We start from the raw sequence: 24873 nt of genomic DNA on the forward strand, positions 1-24873 counted from the left end.
TGTCTTCCAAAGGGACTATATCATTTTGCTTTTGCAAGAACAGTGAATGAAAGTTCCTAGTGCTCCATATCCTTGCCAGCATTCAGTGTTGTCAGTGTTTTGGATTTCAGACATTCAAATAGTATTGTATTTGTAGTAGCATCTCATTGTTTTAATTTGAAATTCTCCAGTAATGTAAGATGTTGAGCTCTTTTTCATATGCTTATTTACATCTGTGTATCTTCTTAGATAAAGTATCTATTCATATCTTTTGAGTTGTTTGTTTATTTATTGTTGAGTTTTAAGAGTTCTTTGCATATTTTGGATATAAGTCCTTTAACAGATAAGTGTTTTATAAATATTTTCTCCTAGTTTGTAGCTTGTTTTTTCATTCTCTTAACAGTGTCTTTCACAGAGCAGAAGGTTTTAATTTAATTAAGTCCAACATCAACTTTTTTCTTTATTGAATCATACTTTAGGTGTTGTATCTAAAAACTCATTGCCAAACCCAAGGTCAGCTAGGTTTTCTCCTCTGTGTTATTTTCTAAAGGTTTTATAGATTTGCATTTTACATTTCAGTCTACTGTCTATTTTGAGTTAATTTTAGTAAAACTGTAAGATCGATGTCTAGATTCACTTTTTTACTTACAAATATCCAGTTGTTCCAGTATCCTTTGTTGAAAAGACTGTTGTTTCTCTACTGTATTGTCTTTGCTCTTTTTTCAAAGATCAGCTGACTGTATTTATGTGAATCTACTTCTGGGCTCTCTATTCTCTTCCGTTGATCTGTTTGTCTATTCTTTGACCAATGCCACACTGTCTGGATTACTGTAGCTTTAGAGTAAGACTGAAATACAATAGTGTTAGTCCTCCAACTTTGTTCTTCCTTTTCAATATGGTGTCCACTGTTCTGGGTCTTTTGCCTTTCAGTATAAACATTAGAATTAATTTGTCACTCTCAACAAAATAACTTGCTGGGATTTTGGTTAGGATTGCATAGAATTCATAGCTCAAGTTGGGAAGAACTGACGTATTAACTATATTGAATCTTCCTATGTATGTACGTGGAATATCTTTCCATTTATTTAGGTATTTTTTGATTCTTTCATCAGAGTGGTGTAGTTTTCCTCACAGAGATTGAGTACATATTTTGTTAGATTTTTAAATATTATTTCATTACTTTCATGCTAATATAAATGATATTGTGTTTTAATTTTAAATTTCAAGTATTCATTGCTGGTATGTAAGAAAACTATTAACTTGTGTGTATTAACCTTGGATCTTACAACCTTATTATAATTACTTATTAGTTCCAGGAGGTTTTTTTGTTGATTCATGGGACTTTTCTACGTAGAAAATCATGTCCTTTGCAAAAAAAGAGAGGTTTTTTACCTCAGTCTATATACTTTTTCTTTTATTGTCTTGTCTTGTCTATTGCATTAGATAGGACTTCCAGTACAATGTTGAATAGGAGTAGTGGGAATGTGCATCTTTGACTTGTGTCTGATTTTAGTGGGAAACCTTCGTCTCTCAGCATTAAGTATAATGTTAGCTATAGGGTTTTCTTATAGATTTTTTTTATCAAGTTAAGGGAGTTCCCCTCTAGGCCTAATTTGTTGAGAGCATTTATCATGAATGGATGAGATGCTTTTTCGTATCTATTGATATGATTATATGATTTTTCTTCTTTAGCTTGTTAATGTGATGGATTACATTAATTGATTTTCAAATGTCAAACAGTTCTTGCATAACTGGAATGAATCTCACTCTGTCTTAGTATATAATGTTTTCATACATTGATGGATTTGATTTGCTAATATTTTGTTGAGGACATCTGCATCTACATTAATGAGAATTATTGGTCTGTAGTTTTCTGCTCTTGTAATGTCTTTGTCTGGTTTTGGTATTATAGTAATGCTGGCTCATAGAAAGAATTAGAAGGTGTTTCCTCTGCTTCTATTTTCTGGAGCAGATTACAGAAAATTGGTATCCTTTCTTCCAAGAATATTTGGTAGGATTCACAAATGAAAGCTAGACCTCGTCCTTTCTGTTTTGGAAGGTTATTATCGTTAAATGTCCTTAAGAGATACAGTCCCATTCAGATTATCTCTGTATCATTGTGCGGATTTTGGTAGATTGTGTTTTTGAAGAAAATGGTTTATTTCATCTACATTGTCAAGTTTAGAGGCATAGAGTTGTTCATACTATTTCTTTACTACTTTTTAATGTCCATCGGGGCAGCACTATTGGCCTTTCCTTCAATTCTGATATTAATAATTTGTGTTTTCTCCCTGTCTCTCTCTTTTTTTTTTGGTTAGCATGGCTAGAGGTTTACTGATTATACTGATCAACAGATATTCTTTGAGTACTATGTTTTACTCTTAGTTTTCAGTATTGGAAAGAATATAGAGAAGAATCCGGTATGAGATTTATTAAAGAATTTTTAAATTTTATATTATATTTACAGCTACAACCAAGAGAATATGTACCCTATAGAGTACAGAGAAAATATTATAGAGATGTGTATAAAGGAATTCCAGGTTGTGGACCACCTTTGTGTAGGAACTAGGAGGAAACTCATAGGGTAGCTGCAGTTTAACTGTAACACAGTATTTGTGATAAGATTAATAGTACATATTGTTAGAAAGATGGATGGAAGAAAGATTGTGCAAAGCTGTGAGTGACTAGCCAAAAGTGTGGAAGAATGAAATTATTTGGTAAGTTTAAAAGTTAATCAATTTGTTCCATTTATTTATTACTTGGAAAAGACTTACGGAAATAGGAAATAGGAATGCTTTGTAATAATGTCCTTCAGGGAAGTGTAGATTTTATATACTGATTGGTTAATTGTAATCAAGTTCTAATAAATCCATAGATAACAGGTTATATTACCTCAAAATTAGTGATTCAACTTCTTAAAATGAGAATGTTTACTGTTTTAACAAATTCAAGTAGCTTTCCAACAATATAGCAAACATGAAATTTAACAAAATCACATAGTTTCAAGGTTACAAGTCATAACACTTGGAATAAAATAATTAACATTTTAAACTTGCATGAAATCATTTTTTCCTTCCAAAAACTTGATTCCTGCAGAAATTCAGCTTTATATTGACCTTTTATAATAAGTATAGATAACAGGAGAAAGAAAATCTATAGATGATCTCTAGATGAAAATATTTTAAACATACTGTTTGTGTATTTCAAAATGTGTTTTCCTACACAGGACGTAATTAAATGAATAACGAATCTTTAATGATTGTAATGAAGTCAGTGGGGATTTTGCTATAGTCAGGCATTCAGTCTCTACTAGGTATCAGTAGCCTGCTGGAAGCTGCTCTTCAGATTATAAAGAACTTTCTGTTGAGGAAGGCATAGCCTAGGATTTTATGCTGTGACGTCCATATTGGAGATTGTCAGAAAATGCATGCAATATCCTTATGTCACAGATAGCACCATATAACCTCCACCCAGGCACATAGCCCACCTGTGAGAGAGAACTGCAGACCGAACCTAGAGCGGAACCCTCTCTTACGGGAGGCTCCACTTAAAAGTGCCCACCTTCCAAACCCAAGCAGTCTTTGGAAGTAATATTTTCTATTTCCACATTCCAAAGAAGTCTATCAGGTACTGCGCCTTTTTCTTTTTGATAAGATGTGCAGCAAAAATCAACTTTCCTTTCACCTTGGAGGGCAGACATACCTCAGCGTATGCCACAAGTTTGAGCCCCTTAAAACTTTTTGGTGTGGCAGGCCCACAAAACCTGTAGAGATTATCTCTCACTGTCTTGTTTACGTACAACTGACCAGGCAATTCAAAGTATTTACCTCTTTCTACTCTCAAGTCCAGTCTACAAAATGCTGTCACTAATGGGCCAGTGCGTTGTTCAGCATTATGTCAAGATGGCCAGACTTCCTATTTTATATTTTGATAGAGGTCAAGAGAGTTTACTTTGCCCTGGGGCAAGATCTTTAGTTAGTGCAATTTAGTTTATCTTCCATTTTGATGAAAATTGAAAGGAACATATTCACTGCATCAAAAGATACAGTCTCAGAACACACAATCTAGGAAAGATGCCACATTTGGGGAGCAGCGGTAATTAGGGATATACTATCATTTCTCATGATCACCTGATCTTTGCGTGGACAAAAACACTGAATTAAATGTGTATCTCTGGACTCTTTAGGTCTTTAAGGGTGGCTTTAATCTCTGCCATTCGACTTGGGATGTGGCATTGTTTTTGATTTACTATGTTGGCTGTAAGAGAAGTTTCAAAGGTTTCCTCCTGACTTCTCCTGAAGTAATTGTTTATTACTCCATGAGAAAGGGAACCAATGTGATAGTCTGCCATCTGTTAAGAACATCTATGCCAATTATTCATGTAGAACTGGAGAAATAAGCACAAGACATGTTTATGGACTGTATAGACCCATTGTGAATTAGACCTGGGCCAGGACTACATTCATCATCTAGTGTTTATATACTCCTGTTCTAATGGGGGATATTGATTTCATTTTGGTTCACCTGGTGTCAGTTTCAGCTCAGATACTCAGAAGTTTCTGGTCAATCCACTGTACCCCAATATGCATTGCTTTGGTCTCTTTGGGGGATTATCTATTAAATATATTCCCCGGAGCATTGCAAGGACCTGTTCAAAAGGATATATCATTTTCTCCAATCAGTTGGCTATGGATCTGAGAACTGGCTCAGGTCTAAAGATTGAGTTAGGTGTCATGATTTTTCATTATAGCAATAACCATTAGCCATTGGCTCACCCACTCTTGATATTTTGTAGCTATATAAGTAAAGCGAACAAACAAAAAACAGTCGGTTGCACATCTTTCCCATCCTGAGGAATAGGTGGTCTATTAGCCATCACCATATATCCCTGCAAGTCAAGGATCTCTAGTTGCTATTTCAGCCTTATTGATCATTGCAGTAATTCTGCCTGCCTTGTTTCTGATGGAGAGGTGGTGCCACCTGTTCTCTCTTCGTCTCTTTTCTTATAACATTGTTGCTTTCAAGTTTCAAGCAGCAACTCCAAGAGCATATAAAAACAGTATAAAGGCATATTACTTGAATTAGTAATGTCCTGGAATCAATAAAATCTCACTTATCCAGCTTTACTGTCCACATTCTGTGATATAGCACTTTCAAAATCCATTCCCAAGCATGTCCTCATGGTTCTTTCTGGAAGGAATTAACTAGAGCCTATAGATTTTTTTGGTGAGTAATCGTGCTTCTCTTTCTGGGGTGGTTATGGCCACTTAGGCTGTTCTGAAACTTGACCCTACATCCTGGTTTAGAAGCAATAAATGGGAAAATGGATAGACCATCAGACGGACATCATCTTGTAAGCTAATTCTCTCAGGTGAAACCACTGAATGGCCTGCAGATATTGGGAGGATGTTGTCTTCCAGAAATTGTGAAGGGACTGCTCCTTCCAACCCAGAGGTTCAAAGGCATCTGAGGAATGAAAGTCCTTAAACACACACGAAAAACATTTTAATTCCCTGCTTCAGGGTCTACTCCTTTCCTGTTAGGGTCTGCACTTCAGTGTAGGAACTTGCAGAGACTATGAACTTGGCTGTAACTCTTGCTTACTTACAGTTATTTCTCAGGCCTAATTTATAAGAGTCAGCCTTCTCACTGTGGGAGATAAGAGTTGTTTTAAATACTACTTTGAAATCCTCTGGCATTCATGTTGTGTTTAAATTGTTAGTTGACTGAGTTTAGTCTGAAATTTTCATACTTTGGGGCTCCTGTGGCAATTAATAACAGCCAAACAATTCCACAATCACGAAAATAACCATTGCCTCTATTTTTGAAGCATGTGAGCTACTACTTAGACCAGTATAGTCTCTTCCACTTGTACCCAATGCCCGTCCACCATAGGCGAAGCTCTTAATAATTTTAACCCTACAAAAGGCCAGGCAGTAAGACACTCTGCTTAGCCTCAACAAAGTTGTTGACGTGTGGCCGGCAAGCCATCCCCTGCCACAATCCCATCTTGAGGCTCTACTCTTAGGAGTATTTCAGATATCAAGTGCCTTGGTTTGGGTTCCCCCAGACACAGACTCTAAGACAAGGATTCAAGTGCAAGCAGTCTTTTTGTGTTAGCTACAGAGATCCCAATAAGGGAGTGGAGAAATAAGAAAGGGAAATGAAGAAAACCCTTTCAAGGTACGTTAGTGAGCGTGTCAACAATATGGGAAACTGGGTTCCTATTTCATTAGAGATCTCTAGTAGACAGTATAGAACAAGATTCAGAGTCGTCTCAAGGGGCAGAAGTGATTACACTACAATTTCTATTCATCATCAGTAAAAGGTAGTTTCCAGAGCATTAATTCCTTGGCATTTCTGCCCAACCTCACAGATCAGCTCAGTTTACGGATGCTTTCATTAGGAAGCCAGCAGTGTATACGGGAACAGTAAGGGCACTGCTAGCTTTTGCTATACCTATAATATTGCTAATACATTTTTCCTAATAAAATTTTTATTTTGAGAAATATGAAATATATTTGATGTAGGCTAATTGCACATTAACTGAATAAATGTCATTTGAAAATTATCTGCATTTTAGAAAATGTAAAGATTGACATTTTAATTCAGAATTTTAGTTTTCATCCTTTAAAAATATATTTACTATACTAATGCTTTGTTTCTAGAGTCATACCCTCAAATTTTTATTAAGACAAAAGAACTGTAAAATTATTATTAAATAAAAATTTCCAAATTATTTTCAGTTGAAATATATTTGAAATTGTGATTTTAATATGAAGTCTAGAAGAGAGACATGACAAAATAATTAGTTCTATGAAGTTTCTTTATAACTAAATCGAAATACATATATGTGCATTTAAAGGAAGCTCTCTCTTAAATTCTCTGAGGAGAGCATTAAATCAAGAAAGTATAGGTTCATATATTTTTAAAAGTGATTGATGTATAAAACTTCAAAAATTAATTTTTAATCTCTTTAAATGTATTTTCTTATTTCAAATTAATATATTTCAATGTAAAATTATTTTTTAAAAAAGCAAAACACATTGATTTATTCATTTATTCATTCAACAAATAATTACTAGGTTCCTATGTATTAAGTGGTAGAAAAAAAGTCATAGTCCTTAATGGAGAGAAAATAGATAAAGTATAAGGACCTTATTTTAGTCGTGAGCAATGATAGTTGAGGATATTGAAAAAGGAAAAATACGGAGAGAGAAATCATTTTTTAGTCAAGGAGTTAAACAAAGAGTAGAACATCAAATTGTTGTAGTCAGCTTTTTAAAGCTTTGTTGTCAAGATGAGTAAACAAATGGAGATGGAAGGTAATATGAAGTCTAGAATAAGTTGGTAAATTGTAGGAATTATTCCACAGAGAGTGAGAGATGTTGATGAAAGGAAAAGAGTGTATTTATTTATTTATTTATTTTTTGAGGAAGATTAGCCCTGGGCTAACAACTGCTGCCAATCCCCCTCTTTTTGCTGAGGAAGACTGGCCCTGAGCTCTCATCCATGCCCATCTTCCTTTACTTTATATGTGGGACGCCTACCGCAGCATGGCTTGCCAAGCGGTGCTGTGTCCGCACCCGGGCTCTGAACCAGCAAACCCTGGGCTGCTGAAGTGGAACATGCGCACTTAACTACTGAGCCACTGGGTTGACCCCAAGTGTATTTAAAGGAGTCAGTGCTTTAAGAAGACGAGAGAAAGTAGCATTGAGGAACTTGCTGGAGAAATGGATGTCTACTATATGAGATATTTTAATAGTGACAGCTAGGGAGAAAGTAAAGATGAACGCATATGCTCCAGTTTTAGGTTTGGTGGCAGAGTAACAAAACAGCTCTCAATTGATAGCTTCTGTGTCCTCAGTGAAATAGGAAGAAAGTTAATCTGCTGAGCTTGACTAATTAGGGGTATTTGATGAGAAAAAAAGGTTTCAAAAGAAAAAGGAAGGTATTGAATTCATATTAGTTTGTTAGAAAACTATATTACAATTATCAAGAAGAATTGAAACTTATAATTTGAGATTATTACCTTATCCTCAATAGGATACTCAATTAGGAGAGTTTCTCCAGCTTTGTCAGTTTCTCCCCAAACATTTGGTTGTGTGTATCTATTCATGATTGAGTTCATACAGGGTGTTACCAGGTGAGTAAAATGGAGGAAAGGAAGTCAACATAAATGTGTTTTCAAAGGAATGGTTTCATTTTGAGCCACTGAGTCTAAGTGGGTAATAAATACTGAAGATGTTATTAGAAAGTCTGGAATTTAATTGATTGAGGGATAAAGAAAAGATTAAAAAATTGTGATTAACATATTTGAGTAGCTGAGATAGAAAGAAAAGTGTTTTTGGTTTCAGAGAGGGAAGCTGAAATTGCAGGTTTTGTGTAATACAAGTTGGATAATGATAAATTCAAAGATGTTCAGTGTGGTGATTGGCTCCAGAGGAGCTGAAGGAAATATATTAATAATGATGAGGGGATCAAAGGACTAGGAAACTAAGATTAATGAAAATAAATTAAAATTATTTCAAGTTATGAAGAATAAATAGATAACTATTTCTAAATTATATCATTTGAGTGTATAAAACTTCTCCATAAATAAAATAATTATCATCATACTTTCAAAACGGAAAAGCACAACCAAATTTATTGTGAAACAATGTACTTGTAGTTGTAAAAACTCCTCCCAACCACTCATAAGTGGATGCTAAGCATCCTAGTTTGTAGTGTTAGTTTAATGACCACACAAAGTAATTAACTATCTGAGCTACACCAACAAAGCTTATTTTTGTATCGCTTTAATTTTGTAATACGTGTAAATCCAATTTTATATTTAATACATGATACTGTTCAATTCTTCCTTCTTGGCCAGTGTGGCAGGACCCACTACTATATACGCAACTAAAGAGATATTTAATTTTTTAAGCAAAACAAGAAAACCAGTAATACAAGTAACTGGAAAAAGCATCTCAAATTACAACATATTAGAGGATAGTTTTATTAGACGATAGCGTTAGCTAGCCTTAAGAAGTCATATTCTGTATTTGCTTTTCCCACCAGAAACCTACAGTACTTAATGCACCAATTGAGTAGAAAAAACATTGAAAATCACACTATTTCTTGCCTTGAGTTATAGAAAGTTTACATTATTATTCAACAGCTAAAACCTTCCCCTATACACCTCCAAAGTTAATGCACATTTTCAAATTCAAACTAGGTTGTATTTACTATAGGATTTTTGTAGTATTTTATTATACTAGATTTTGACTTTTGAGTAAATGTGTTACAAAATCTTACAAAATTTTCAAATGTCCAATTTTGTATATTATATCCTTTCCAAAATATCATTTCAAAACACATAAAACAAAACAAAATTTTAAAAATGTGATGCTCTTCCATTTGAGTCTGAATTCTTAATAAATATTTAGGATTCCAGAAACGGTCTTTAAAGTTTTTCGTCTGTGTTTAAACTTGTTTGGAGGTGTTTATGTTCAAAGAATTGCTCTCAGCAACAATTAATTTGAACGGCAGTTAAATGGTCCCTTGTGAGACCCGGTATCAGATCCTTACTATAGCAAATGAATGTTTTACAACTCAGAAAAAGAAGTGCCATAAGGGAAATTTATAGATTTGAACAAATGTAATAAGATTGACTGCTGGGATTTTTTTCCTATTCTTAGTTACCTTCTATTGAGTGGGGTAACATTGAAAGGGACAGGTAGAGAACATTTGCCATGTCTTCTCCTTATTAAATTTCACCTTCCTAGCAGAATGAGTTGACAAACAAGTGCAGAAACAGATAATTTCAGGTCTGATTTGGGAAGAGTAGTTAGCCAATCAGAAAGCGATAATCTACAATCACTAGGAAGAGAATGTACCATTGTGAATGTTAAACTGGAGTGACTTCAAATCATAGGGAAGTCTAGAAAACTCCCTAATATTTCTGTGAATTCTTGAAGATTTTTGTATCTTTAAGTTCTCCTCAGACCATGGGTACCTGTTTCCAGGTAACGGAAAAAAGGTCACTGTCTGTTTCTTGTTTATTCAGATATCAAAGCTGCTTTTCCGCAATCTGTCCTAAATCCACACACACATAAAACTTTACATACTTTAAATGGAATGGAACAATATTTAATAAAATTCAGAGGAGGTAGCCAGCAAAATTAGGGAAGACAATGAATTTCTTTGGAAACGTGCCTAATAAAGAGTTCTGTCTCTACCACAGAACACACCTCATTGACCCTTCATTTGTGTACATTCCCTCTTGTTCTGCTTCTTCTTTTCTTCTGTTTCTATACTTCCTTTCTCTTCCTCATAAGAACAATGAAGTATGTTTTGCTTCATTTGTCTTGATCATCAGTTTAGCTGTTTTTCTCTATTTCCTTGACTGTTCCATCTGTTTAAATCCTCATGTCTTTCCTCCAGTTTTAGTTTCCTAGGGCTGCCATGACAAATTACCACTAACTGCTGGCTTAAAACAATAGAAATTTATTCTCTCACAGTCTGGACACTAGGAATCCAAAAGAAAGGTGTTTGCAAGGCCATACTCCTTCTGACGGCTCTATGGGATATTCCTTTCTTGCCTCTCTAGCTTCTGCTGGCTTCACAAATTCATGAACTTGCGGCTGCATAATTCCAGTCCTTTCTTCTGTCTTCACAGAGCCTTCTCCTCTTCTCCCTGTGTCTTCCCTTCATTTGTCTCTTTTAAAGACACTTATCATTGGATTTAGTGCCCTAAAATCATTGGATTGAAGGTACTTGAGTAATCTAGGATGACCTCAAGTTTTCTAAATTAATTAGATCTGCAAAGATCTTTTTTTTCCAAATAAAGTGTCATTCACAGGTTCAGAGGATTAGGCAATAGACATATCTTTTGGGGGCACTATACCACCTATCCTAAGTGATTATTCAAGAGACTGCTTCCAAGATTATTTCTTCTCTACGAAGCATCTATGTGCCAAGTGAAGATTCATATTAGATAAAATTGTCACTCCTTGGCAAGTATTCAGTTGAGTGAAGTCAGGAAAATGTGGAGTTTTTCAAGGCTGGTCTGTGATTAGGGCAAATGTGTGAATATAGAAGCAACCACGGGAGCTTATACAAGAATTTGATTGTTACCCAATTATTGTCAAAAAGTTGTTTGCAAGTCTGACTTTTATAATCACTTTAAATTTTGATACTAAATACTGTTTAACAGTGTATTAGTTTCTTATCGCTTATGTACTTTTAAAATATTTGATTGAGTCTGTGGCTTGTTTTTTCATTATCTGAAAGGAATCACACTACCCTACCTGTTAGTGTGCTGTTAGGAGTTAAGTTAACGTTGAGAGGCTAAGCAGCAAAGGCACGATTCCAGAAACCCACTCAAACGGTGCCTTTGCTGTTGCTCACTCTCCTCCAGGTAGGCAGAGGAAGGGATGTTATTCTGACGATGGGGCAGCAGGTCCTGTGGCCCCAGCTGAAGATAATATAGCTGTTGATAAGGAATTCCCAATTTTTAACTAAACGGTGTCAGTAATGAGGACCTTGCTATTGGATGTAGAACTTTGAGTGAGTGAAAAACAATAGAGTTTCATTTGGTTGGCTGCTCAAAAAGTGATTTCATCTTGCCTAATGTTGCAGAGTGACCACACAGACTTTCCCCTGAATCTCCAGCCTTATGCCCTTTGGAGCTAAGTTGTGGATTTGGGTTTTCCATAATCATGCAAGCCAATTCCTTAAAGTAAATCTTTCTCTATTTATATCCACATCCTATTAGTTTTGTTTCTCTGGAGGAGCATGACAAACACAACCTACATTCATAAATTAATCTCATAGCATCATCCATTATTTTATGTATCACTGTTCTTTCTAAATATTAGTAATTATTGATTGATACATGCTAGCAATATTGGTAAAAAGGCAATTCTTCTTGCTGCCATTGAAAAACCTCAAACAGTTTTTCATAAGCGTTGGTATATCACTTTTAAAACTTAAAATACTTAAAATATGCAATATAGTCCTGATATATTACAATATCGGCAGATAAAAAAGTCCAGGAATGGTAGATTAGGAGTCTTGGGATAAGATCATAAAGCTACATTTTGATATTTATAATTTAAGTTCACATCCCTGACTTCCAGGTCACTAGTCTATGTTACTGTATTTTCTCTCAGTTTAACTCCAATAGAGAAGTTGGATGTGAATTATTCTCTGTGGTAGAAAAAAAATCTGTGCTATTTAATCTTGGTGGCTGTTTTAACTATATTTAGAGAATTGCCTAAAGTTACTAGGTTTCCTCATATGATATTTCCTTAAAATGAAATGTACCTTTCAGAAATGTTCCATAAGCTCTTTAATACTATACCATTTAGTGTATTAATGAGCACTTTAATCATGCAATTTTAATTCTTTCCAACTCTAGTAATGACCTTATTACCCATATCCATATTAATGGATTTCTTCCTTATAGTAATCTACTTATGAACCATTTAAACTTAAGGATATACAATATATTTTAAATATGTCATTAATGCAGAGCTTCTAAGGTTTTTTTGTAATAAATTAATTTATTCAGCTGCACTATTAACCTTTGAATTAGTTTTCAAAGATTATCTACAAAAGTGACTACATAATAATGATTTTTGGATGACACTGCATTTACTTCTTTGGAACCAGCAAAGTACTGATTTATCTATATAGCTGCAGAGGTAATTCTTTTCCTCAAAGAATGCATAAAGTGATCAAACTGTCAACGTGGATTTCTATTAGTAGCTTCCAACCAGTCATCAATACTCAGAGAACTAAATTAGAGCTATTAATGTTTTTCCAAAATTTCTACCATTTTTATTTAATATTTTGTAGTTTATTAAATTATGTTTAATTAATTGATAGATATAAAACAAGATAAATAATAAAAGATAAAGGATAATTTATTGATATTTTAAGCATGAAATCATTACAAGATATATGGGATTTTTAAATATCCACTTTCTTAAATTGTTTGGTATAAGTACACAAAACTTTGAACCTTATTCATAAGTGGTTTAAACATTGGTAGTGTAATCAAAGTTTAAGGGAATCAGTGACATTTTTGTCAAACACTCTTCCTCATAGTCTCTTTTCAATAGAGATATTAAAGGTTAAGTATAATCTCTTGCTCATAGAAAAGTCAGACTTGTGCCAATTTGTCAAGCCTCAGGAAAGAAATAACATTTTTACCTAGACTTTGGGCTTATTGTGTAATATACTTTTTATCAAAAGAAGACTTTCTGTGTACCTCATTGTAAAATTCTATTTTTTCTATGTTGAATGTATTTGCTTTAAAACTTACCTTCTGTTTTTAAAGTCAAATTAACCTTACCCTGGTATTATGACCCATGTGACTTAATTGACCAGTTGATGTTTGTGCATCTGATTTTTCTGTTCTGTCATGACAGCATCTAGACGTGTAATTTGCTAGATTTTACTTGTTACAATTCGTATTCTCTTCTGTCCCAACTCTGTTGTACTTGTACTCATGATAAAAGGGCTCCAACTAAATAAATTTTTCTCTCACCCAAGCCCTTGTGCTAATGTGATATTCTAGAAGGCACTTTTGTAATTTTGTTTGGCAATTGCAACAGTGAGTATCTTGATGGACTCTTTTTCTATATAAAATTCAGTCAATAAAGATGTAAAGATAGAATTAGAATATATATTTGTAGATTTACTTTAAAAAGAGTGGAGTCATTGAATTCACACAAATCTAAAAGTAAATATTAGGGGGATGTTGATGAATAGTGGTGTTAATTATTCTCACTTCATTTGCTTTGACTAAGTGCTCTCTGTTGGGTCCCCTTTTTCCTCTTACTTGCTTATTAACTCATTCTGAACTAATTCTGATTGACCCAAAAAATGATAAGGATGGTAGGGTACCATAGAGTTTCCTTCCTTAAAAAGAAAATAAAAGGAAAAAGAAAGATGAAAAAAGAAAAGAAGACTACGTCAACATGAACCAGCAAAGGAGGAGAAGAAGCCAAAAGAACGAGATATTCCAGGATCTCTCTCCAACTACAGGACCTTGGACAGCAACAGGTCAACTGAATTTGATCAGGATCAAAAATTATGGGTCTAAAATAATGTGTTCAGCCAGCTCTCAAGGAAGTCTTTACAATACCATTTAGGTGTATAACTTTGGGCATTCTCCTTACACTATCATGTTTCAATATTTTTATCTTCAAAAAAGTGTGTTGATCTTTTGTTCTCCGTGATTTTTTAGAGGCCTGATTCACGATTCAAAAAGCCTGTCCAGGCATGCTAGGAAACACAGAGTCAAAGGACAACAAGACTAATCAATACGCAGTAATCATGCTTCGACTGTGATACCAGTCCTGAGAATATTCTTCATATTTAATATGTTTGCTTCTGAAGAAGGAACAAGTAATATGAATCATATCCTACTCAAGATCTGTAGGTTGGCGAAGAAGAGTCACATTAGAAATCTGATGATACGGTTGACTTCACTGAAGTTATTGGACTTTAAAATTGGCTAGTTCATATATTTCAGAGGTTGAAGAATGTTTCAACACGCAGAGCTCATTCACCGTGAAGCAGTCACAAGAGGAGTGCCAGAGTGATCTCCGGAATATTGTGCTTCCTTGATCTGTAATGCTGGAGTCATCACTTAATTAGGAATGTGTTAAATGTTCAATAGTTGTTTAAGTGCTGAATTGTAACTTATGTTTCATCTTCTATAAAACTGTGGAGAGAGAATGATTTATGTGATATCTAATAGCATGAACAATTATGATCCTTTTATCCAGGCTCCATGTTATCCGGTGTCAGGGAGAAAAGCCTGCTGCTGAACACATGTGCAGTTCAACTTTCTTCTGGCCCTGAGGTGAGAAGATGCTTTGAATCTTTGTTTCTACTTTTAGTTTTTAGCTTGGTTAAAAAGGAAAAAAAAACAAAACAGAAAACATAAAAACCTAGACTAACCAGTGAAAGAGAAAAGATAAAGGGAACTATAAAGCTAATTAACCATTTATAGTTTATTTTAAATAACGTAATTTGTATTCCTGGCTTTTCTATATGTCTTTCAATTTTCTTTTTTTTTAATTTTCATTTCTGTGCTGTGCCGATCTTTCATTACAGTTCTATTCTTTCTTGTCTTTAACCATTTTAAATGAACTTTTCATAGTCTCATTTACATGACTCCATTAGATCTTTTTATTTGGCCACTGTTTCTCCTGTTTATTGAATAGGCTGATTCTCCTTCTTGAGAGTTTATTTGATTTTATTTTCTCCAGTGGGTTTTTCTCTTCTGGAGTCCTTGCCCCTCAGGTTGTGAGATTTTTCCATTTGTTTCTGCTAGAGTCCTTGAGGTTTCGCTTCCCTAGAACTCATGGTAATTTCTTGGCTTAGGTTCTCTAACATACCACATAAATAATGCGAATTTGCATTCCCTTCTCAAGTCATCAGTGTATGCATGAGATACTCTGCATAAGTTTTTTACCCCACTCTTGGCTCTAGGTGAATGCATACCTCACCTCACTGCCCTTCCTTGAGTGGGCACAGTTTTTCCTAGTTCTTTTTTTTTTTTCAAGAAGATTAGCTTCGAGCTAACATCCACCACCAATCTTCCTCTTTTTTGCTAAGGAAAAGTGGCCCTGAGCTAACATCTGTGCTCATCTTCCTCTGCTTTCTATGTGGGAAGCCTGCCACAGCATGCTTGACAAGCAGTATGTACGTCAGCACCCAGGATCCAAACTGGCGAACCCTGGGAAGCCAAAGTGGAAGATGTGAACTTAACTGCTATGCCACCAGGCTGGCCCCCCTGATTCATTTGGTAAAATAATGAATGGATCCACCTTGTGGTTTGTGGCTCCTTACTGTGGGCCCAATTCCAGCTCCTGGAACTCATGTGAGCTTAAAGTAGGCCTCTTCCTCTGTGGATATGAAAATTTCAATCATTACTCCTTGGGTCCTGTACTTGATCCAATAACTTGTAAGTCACTATATTAAAACTCTTGCTTCTCACACAGGCTCTTCATGACCTTTCTTTTTGTCTGTGCAGTTTTTCATTACTTTTCTTTCTTTTGAGAGCATCTCTAAATTTAAAATATTTAGAGGTTTTTTTTCCCATCATTTCTTGTATTTGTAGGTAGAAGTGGACTGTTCTGGATTAGAACTTTGGACCAAACTGCTGGGAATCTCCAGCCTCACTCAATAGGCAATCCTGAAGAACTTACTTTTTCCAACTTTTACTAAAAATAAAAATTTGATGTAGCAAAGGATATGCTCCCATTTCTGAAATCAATGAAAGACTACAACTTCAAATCATAAAAATTGAAAAGCATAATGTAATATCTGAATTGTTTAGTTCAAATCAAATTAGATTCTTGCATCCATCCTCAGGTCCCAATCGTTCAGTTCCCAGCCTACTTCAGTGACAAAGAAGTTAGGGTTCAGGGTTTGAGTATGTAAGTGCATGCCCTGAGGAAATGTAGCTTTTGTGCAGAGAATAAGGTTTCATCCTTAGATAAATTGCTAGAATTAGAAACTCTTCTTCCCCAAAGGAAGGAAAATTGGTGCAAAGATTTTTCCACTAGGGTAGATTAACGAAAGCTTACATACAGGGAAATGGGAGAGAAAAAAACCACATATCTCAGGCTACACAATAAAGTCTCTTCTGTCAGCTCACCCTCCACTGGGGAATAATCCAAAATTTGAAGGAACGTTCTGTGACTTCAACTGTGGCTTGGAGAAAATGGAGATTATGCAGAGCTTTACCTAGGGTTACAAAGAAAAAGAAAAGATACATGAATTCACTGAGTGTTGCTGCCCACCATTCCTTATCAGAATAAGACAGCAGAAGATCTTTAAAAAAATGGATAAACACCACCACCTGGTGCTGAATGTAATGGTCTGAAAAGATAATAAAAACCATTATTTGGTAAATAGGGAAAAGTGCAAAATAAAACTATACCAATATTTTGTAGTAAAACAGAAGCTGTCCTAAATGTGCTCCCATCAAATAAAAATAAGCTAAAATAAGAAATGAGAGAAAAATTCTGTAGCCAATAAAAAGAAAACTAAGTTAACAAGAAAAATCTGTTTTGTCCCACTTAAGAGAAAAAATAGCCTCCTTTCTCTGCTTCCATCCTTGTCATTTTAGAGTCTAGAACAATCTTTTGAAAATCTAAGTGAGATTATGCCATTCTCCTATTCAAAATTCTGTAAAATGTACATTTGTACTTGATGCAAAAGCCCCAAGGCCTTATGTGACACACATACTCTCCTGACTCACCTCCTCATCCTCTGACCTTTGTGTCCTCATCTCCTCCTCCTGTATCCCTCACTCACTGTGCTACAACCCCGCAGCCCTCCTTTCCGTCCCTCAAACCGTCAGTGATGCTGAGCACCTTCCCATGGGCTCTTCGTTGACTTCGTGCCTTCTTTCTCCAGATACTCACAAGGGTTGCTCCCCTCATCACTTTCATGTTTTACACAAAAGTCACCTTGTTAATCGGGACCATGCAGCCATCTTCTTGGAAGTGTAACCCCCGTCACATTCTCTGCCCCTTTTAACCTGATCTCCTGTTTCTTCTTTAATTGCGCTTATCACATTCTACCATACTTTAATAGTCTCATCTTTTAGAATGTTTTTTGTGTCTTGTGTTTTTATTGTTTCTCCTCCTAATAGAATTTCACAGGAGTACATATCGCCGTTTATTTTCTTCACTGATAAGCAAAGCTCTACCTACCACAGTGTGAGCACAGAGTGCTTACTCAATAAATATCTGTGGAAGGAATGTACAAATGTCAACACAGAGGAAGACAGATATAAAGAATTAGAAAAAAATGAAAACCACCTTATATAGGAGTGTTTGAGAATTTAATGAACCATCATCTTTACCAGTGAAATGCAATAACTTTGAACTAGTCTTTTTACAATAATGATAGACAGCATGATTAAAAGAGTGATGACAGCATGATGAACCTGTTTACTTAACCAAATGCAACTTTAGTATCACCAGTACAATAAAAACTCATTTTAATCCTGCATTTACATATATGGTCTAATAGGTATTGTAGAAACTCCAACAAATTTGCCCTCTACAAATTTATGAGGATTAGTGGATTTGAGCCATTCAAATATATGCCAGTCAAGTATTTGCTGAGACCGTCCCATGTGCCAGTCACTACGCTAGGTGATAGGGAAGGATAAATGACCAAATAGTAAATGCAGTTCCTATGTCTGTAAGCTTAAAATAGTGAGAGACCAAATGTTACTGACAAAATATTCATGCAAATACATATAAAATTACAACTTCACAAGTTTATAGGTATTTCATAGGAAAACTGAATGTTATATGAGAACATGTAATATACTATACAGATCTGAGTGATGCCAAACATTATCTGTATGGTCTAAAATTGAATATTGATTTGACCTGAAATTATGTTTAATCCTTTAAGTGTTAGATATTTAATACATAAAAGACAACAAGAAGTCTAAGCACATAATCTTTAAACTTCTTTAAATAGCCAAAGTATTGTTCATAAAAACAATCAGTTGATAATGCAAGATATCAACCAGCTGAATACTGAGATGATCTGTTAGAAAAAGTAGAATATTTCCAATTTTATTTTTACAAAGCAATCAAAGAACACAGCTTTTTTTTTCCTTTGAAGAAACTCTAAATAATCAAACTTCTGTAAAATAAAATGGAAGAATGTGGTTAGAGAGCAACCATCAAGTTGTTTAGGTGTCCACTGTGCCATTCCACCTTCCAGTGACATACAGACTCTGTACCTGAATGGCAGTGTAGGTTGTCCTGGTGAGACAATTGTGGTACTAATAGAAATCAGACAGTTCTCAGAAGAGGACTATAGAAATCAAAGATATTTGCATCACATTCATTTCTCTCATATATTTTTTTTAAAGATTGGCACCTGAGCTAACATCTGTTGCCAATCTTGTTTTTTCTTCTTCTTCTCCCCAAAGCCCCCCAGTACATTGTAGTATATTCTAGTTGTAGGTCCTTCTAGTTGTGGCATGTGGGACATTGGCTCAGCATGACTTGATGAGCGGTGCCTTGTCCGCACCCAGGATCTGAACCAGAGAAACCCTGGGCCACTGAAGTGGAGTCCACGATCTTAACCACTCGGCCACGGAGCCGCCCGTCATATGGTGTTTTTATAAAAAAATTTCTGTTTTGTATTTAAGGAAGAAAACATGGGATTTTAAAGGGATTAAATATATATAGTAGACTATTCATCATAGCAACTACCACTAGGAGCTACATGTGTAAATACTTCAAAAATGTGCTTTTAAAAAGCAAGAATAAGGTCTTTTTCTATCAAGTTCTGATGACTATCATGTCTACATCCATGAAGTTTTCATCTTTACTTTAGACATATTTGTTTTATGATTTCTCTTGGATATTGTGATATATATCTGACTCTGAAGCCTAATTAGATAGAAGTGGTGTTCAGTGAAAGATATTCTGGGGAAATATAGAAAATATATATGACAACTTATGTTTGTGACTTTTAGACTTTCTTTTGCAAAATAGCATGTGATCTGATAATAAGTGGTGCAATTCCTTTATATACTTCTAAATCTTGTAAATTATTTATTATTTAAATTGTAATATTTTACTATTGTTGCACACTTAATATTTGAAATTAGAGTTGTCACAGTTTTAGTTCAGTGTAATGCTTTATATTCTATGTTAATCTAGAAAAATGTTATTTGAAGCCATGGTTATTAATTATCCCATTCTACACTCCTTTACAGTATTTGAGTAATGAGCCATTGACTATAGTGGCTCAGTGTCCCTGATTACTGAAAAGTTCACTGCTTTTAATGTAAATTGTTGCTACAAAATCAATGCCTCTTACTTCTAATTAAATGAATTAATGGATTTTGGCACTAGAAGAAAAATTGAAATGTATTACTTGTAAACTTTTCAGAGTCCTACTTCAATAATGGATTATCTGATTAGTAGTGACCAGAGGAAAAAGTTCAAGGAGACTGCCTAGAAAGTAATCTGAGACATAAAATATTATTCAACTTTTGTCACCTTTCTTCTCATGATTATTTTAGACGACAACGCAGTTAAGCAGAACACTGATAAAATTAAAAATCATTTTAACTAACTGTTTGGCTCAATTTAGTCCTGCACTTTAAAGTTAAAGTGTCAAGATTATCAGAAATTCACAAATTTCCCCATTGCTATTGCTGTTCATTTGTCTTTGGAATTTAATTATTGTAATTATCTTATAGTTACGGAAATGATGCTGATAATACTAATACATAATTGAAATGATTTTTGTATTTTACACCTGTGCCAATCTTCCTCTATTTTTTAGTATGTGGGCCAGCAGCACAGCACGGCCGCTAACAGAGGGGTGTAGGTCTGTGCCCAGGAACCAAACCTGGGCTGCTGAAGGGGAGCACACTGAACTTTTAACCACTAGGCCACCAGGTCTGGTACAGCATTTTACTTTCGTGATCTCAAGAGTTAGGTATAGTACTTAATTATTTCTAAAGATCTTTGTAGTTTAAACATTATATAATTTTATATCAATTCAAGAATATTAGTTTTCACTTTTTGTTTCCTGTGAAAACACTTGAACATGAACACATTTGGGAAATTATTTCTGAAGAATTGATATTGATGATGGAATCAGTTGATTCCTAGCATTTTTTTTCTTAATGTTGACTTTAAGTATTGGATAAACACAAGCAGGTAAAGAAATTAAATCAGAATAATTTCATACAGATAAAATTCTTAAATGTATCTAGAGTATTTTAATGTTCACAGTGTTTTCCCTCTACATAATATTACATTATAGTAAATTAAATCATTCACAAATCAATCTGTTACAAATTTTATTTTAAGAAATAGGATTCTTAATTCATCTAAGTGTAATTACTAAAATGTTAGAATTTAATATTTCAAATATTTAACGTATAGTTTTAATTATATTTATGATGAATGCTTTATAAGAATCTAAGTTTGTTGACTTCCACTGATTTTTTAATGGAATAAAATTCTTCATTTTCAGTTCTTTTAAAAATGTAAGCAGAATATTTCTTATATTTAATTGGGTAAAGATACAATGAAGACAGTGACTCAATTAGCAAAGCGTAGGAGTTTTGAATAAATTGATATCTTGCAAATGTGAGTGTCATTAATATCAAAGTCAAAATAAAATTTTTGACAATTCCAGAAGTCGTTTCTTTCACTTAGTTACTTGAATTTTGACTTCTGTTACATTCTCTCATTTTTGTCACTTATCTCACTTTCAGTTTTTTGGATAATAATATACTCTATAAGTCTATATTCTAAATAGATTGAGTAGTTTATTTTATTAAATTGATCAACTATAATTGGTAAGTCTAGTTAAAATATATTTTATCTTTTTTAATAAATGAAATACATTTATATTACTAATAGATGATATATGGAAAATTATTGCTTTAAATCAGAATTTCTAAAACTTGGCATCATTAGTGTATTGGTCTGGGTAATTATCTACTGGCAGAGGCTATCCTGTACATTGTAATAATTTAACAGCATACCTGGCCTTTATCCACTAGATGTCAGTAGTTTCTCTCTTCTACTCCTCCCCAACCTCCACCCACCCGACCCCCCAAATCCACACACACAAATTATGAGAACCAAAATGTCTCCAGATATTGCCAAATACCCTCTGGGGGAAAAATTGCCGTGGGTTGAGAACCACTGTTTTAAATCAGTGTAATGAGCTTGAATAAAATTTCCCAGTTATTACAAGTTAATGTCTTAGAATGCAACAGTGTAAAAAAAAAAGTAATAGGAACTTTATCTTAATAAAAAATTATTCAGGCAACAGCAAACTATAAAGAAAAGTAACTACTTTCAATGTCAATGGATTGTGGCACTGTTTACCACATGGTGATACATTAAAAGGCAATGCTACCGGATCCAAAAATTGGATACCAAGAGAACAGTGTGTCAACTAATTCCTCTGAGAAGCAGAGGCATTGTTAAGAGTGAAAGACTTTTGTTTGGGATAACTCTTGATAAAGATTAAGGGACATGGTAGCAAACTTGGGCTCTGAAAGCCTTCAGACTGTTATTCAAATCTCACAACGGTGAAAGTGAAGGGTGCTGGAAGCAATTTTCTGCAGCTGGAGTCTTCTACTGCAGTGACTATCTGACAAGGTCTTGACCAACCCAATGGGAGCACTAAAGTAAAGACCTCCTACTAGAAGAGTCTCACATCGGCCTGAAATAGTCAGCCCCTAGAACTCCTGCTGTGCTAAACCCCTGGCTGAGGGCTACCTGAAAAGAGAATAGTGGGTCTCAAATGCTGAGGCAAAGCCTGGAAGTGATAACAGCTGAAGACTGTCAGTAACTGTACTCTTTAAGGCTGAATGGCAAGTTCTTTCTCGAAGGGAAATTGGAGCAGCATTCCTCCATGGCCTCCGTGGTCTGGGCCTTGCGCAACACAGATCCACTTCTCCATAAATGTTAGGGAGCCGCTCTTCCAGGGTTCCAGTTGGATTTTATCTTAAGGATAAACTTAGGAAATGGTGGCATGCACTAGAGCCTCCATTGTTGAAACAGGTTTCATGACTACAGTTGGTACTCAAAGCCTCCCTTCTCCACTGTCTATTCCACATATCCCTTGCCTTTGCTGGTCTCAGTGGCATTCCTGGTGGTAGACTCAAGTCGTCATTCTTGAGCAGTCTGTGTCCCTTGTAACTATATTCTTCATAGGCTGGATTTGCTGCACTTACTCATTCATAATCACAATTAGGCAAGGAAGTACTAAGAGGAGACCACACTGATTACTTGACTTACCCACGTATTCCTCTTGGCCCCAGTGTGTCAACACTAGCTCTAACTCCTCCTTGTCTGAATCAATTTCCTCTGTCAGTGTTATGACTCCTCTTCTGACCTGCCTGTCCCTGGACAGTAGGAGTCCAAAGTGCTCAAGTAGTAGCCTAATAGCTTATATTTCAATGGGACCTGCCAAGATTTCATCCCCTTTGGGACCAGGTCATTCAACTGTGCAGAGCCCAGAGTTTAGGGACAGGTTTCTGAATGTGAATCTTTGGGAATAATGAGGGAGGTCACTTCTGCTTTCCAGACCCATGTATTCTTCCTACTGAGGACACACAGCCAGATAGAGGTCTCTGATTCAGTAAGCATCGCACCTCTTGGAGGGTGGCATACTATTCTTACAGAGTATTGCCTCCAAGCTGGGCCTTCAGCTGCATCTTCAGCAAGTGATTTCAATGCGCTAGTAGGATACTTACTTTTGGAATGAATGGATGTATATATATGTATTTATTATATGTATGTATGTGTGTATTTATGTGAATAAATATATATTTATATATAAATATATATAAAATATATATATATATTTAACTTCTTTTATTTATTTATTTTTTAGGGGAAGATTAGCCCTGAGCTAACATCTGCTGCCAATCCTCCTCTTTTTGCTGAGGAAGACTGGCCCTGAGCTAAGATCCGTGACCATCTTCCTCTACTTTAAATGTGGGATGGCTGCCACAGCATGGCTTGCCAAGTGGTGCCATGTCCGCACCTGGGATCCAAACCAGCGAACCCCGGGTCACAGAAGTGGAACATGTGAACTTAACTGCTGTGCCACCAGGCTGGCCCCTAACTTCTGTTATTTTTTTGAGTAGGCAGCTTTCCCTTTATGTTGAAAAATTGGACGAATATCTAAAATATATAAGGAACTCTACCACTCCATAGAAAAACACAAATAACCTGATTAAATAATGGGCAAAGATATTCACAAAAGCAGACATCCAAATCGTCAACAAGTATATAAAAGGTGCTTATCATCATTGACTATAAGGGAAATGCAAATCAAAACCACAATGAGTTATCACCTCACACCTGTTAGAATGTCTATTACAACCACCAGCAATATTTTTATATAAATACAAATATATATATATGGGCATGTGTATGTGTTGACAAGGATGTGGAGAAATTGGAACCCTTGTCAACTGTTGGTGGGGTGGTGAAACAGTGCAGCCACAATGAAAACCAGTATGGTGATTTCTCAAAAAATTAAAAATAGAATTACCATATAATTCAACAATATCATTGCAAATATATATATCTAACCTCCAAAAAATTGAAATCAAGATCTCAAGAGATACATACATGCACTCTATTTTCACTGCAGTATTATTCACAATAGTCAAGATATGAAAGCAAACTAATGTCCATTGACAGATGAATGGATAAAGAAAATGTGACATATATATACAATGGAATATTATTCAACCTTTAAAAAGAACGAAATCCTGCCATATGCAAGAACAAGAATGAATCTGAAGGACAGTATGCTAAGTGAAATAAGCCAGTCACAGAAGAACAAATGCCACGTAATTCCAATTATATAAGGTATCTAAAATAGTCAAACCCATAAAAACAGAGAATGAATGGTGTTTGCCAGGGCCTGGTGGGAGAAGGAAATAGGAAGTTGCTGTTCAACAGATAGAAAGTTTCAGTTATGCAAGATGAATAAATTCTAGAGATCTGTAGAACATTGTGCCTATAGTTAACAACACAGTATTGTGCACTTAAAAATTTGTTATGAGGATAGATCTCATTTTGTGATCTTACCACAATAAAAAAAAGAAAGAAAAACTGGACAGATGCATCTTTTAGTCATCATATTTTGCCAGTAGCATACTATAATAACCCACTAGATATAAAAACTAGAAATTATGTGATTAGTTTTTATTCAAAATCTATTTTTTATATTGATGTTTACATAATTTACTCTTTTGACATTCATTGTGTGTATTTCTCATACAGCACTTATTAGAGATTTATGTCAATGATTAAAAAAATGAAATAGTATATTTAAAGAAAATGAATATTG

At 34.9% G+C, this 24873-nt stretch overlaps 1 long non-coding RNA gene across 1 annotated transcript in view; it reads left to right on the top strand.

The window, feature by feature from the left end:
• LOC139044952 (uncharacterized) overlaps window positions 1-24614 on the top strand; it is a 309642-nt gene extending 285028 nt beyond the window's left edge. Inside the window, exons 3-4 of the long non-coding RNA XR_011502430.1 lie at window positions 14763-14839; window positions 23401-24614. This is a non-coding gene — a long non-coding RNA (uncharacterized lncRNA). The remainder of the gene's footprint in view (window positions 1-14762; window positions 14840-23400) is intronic.
• Window positions 24615-24873: the final 259 nt, after the last annotated feature.

This window comes from Equus asinus, chromosome 3 (genome assembly GCF_041296235.1).
Source record: "Equus asinus isolate D_3611 breed Donkey chromosome 3, EquAss-T2T_v2, whole genome shotgun sequence".
Lineage (NCBI taxonomy): Eukaryota > Metazoa > Chordata > Mammalia > Perissodactyla > Equidae > Equus > Equus asinus.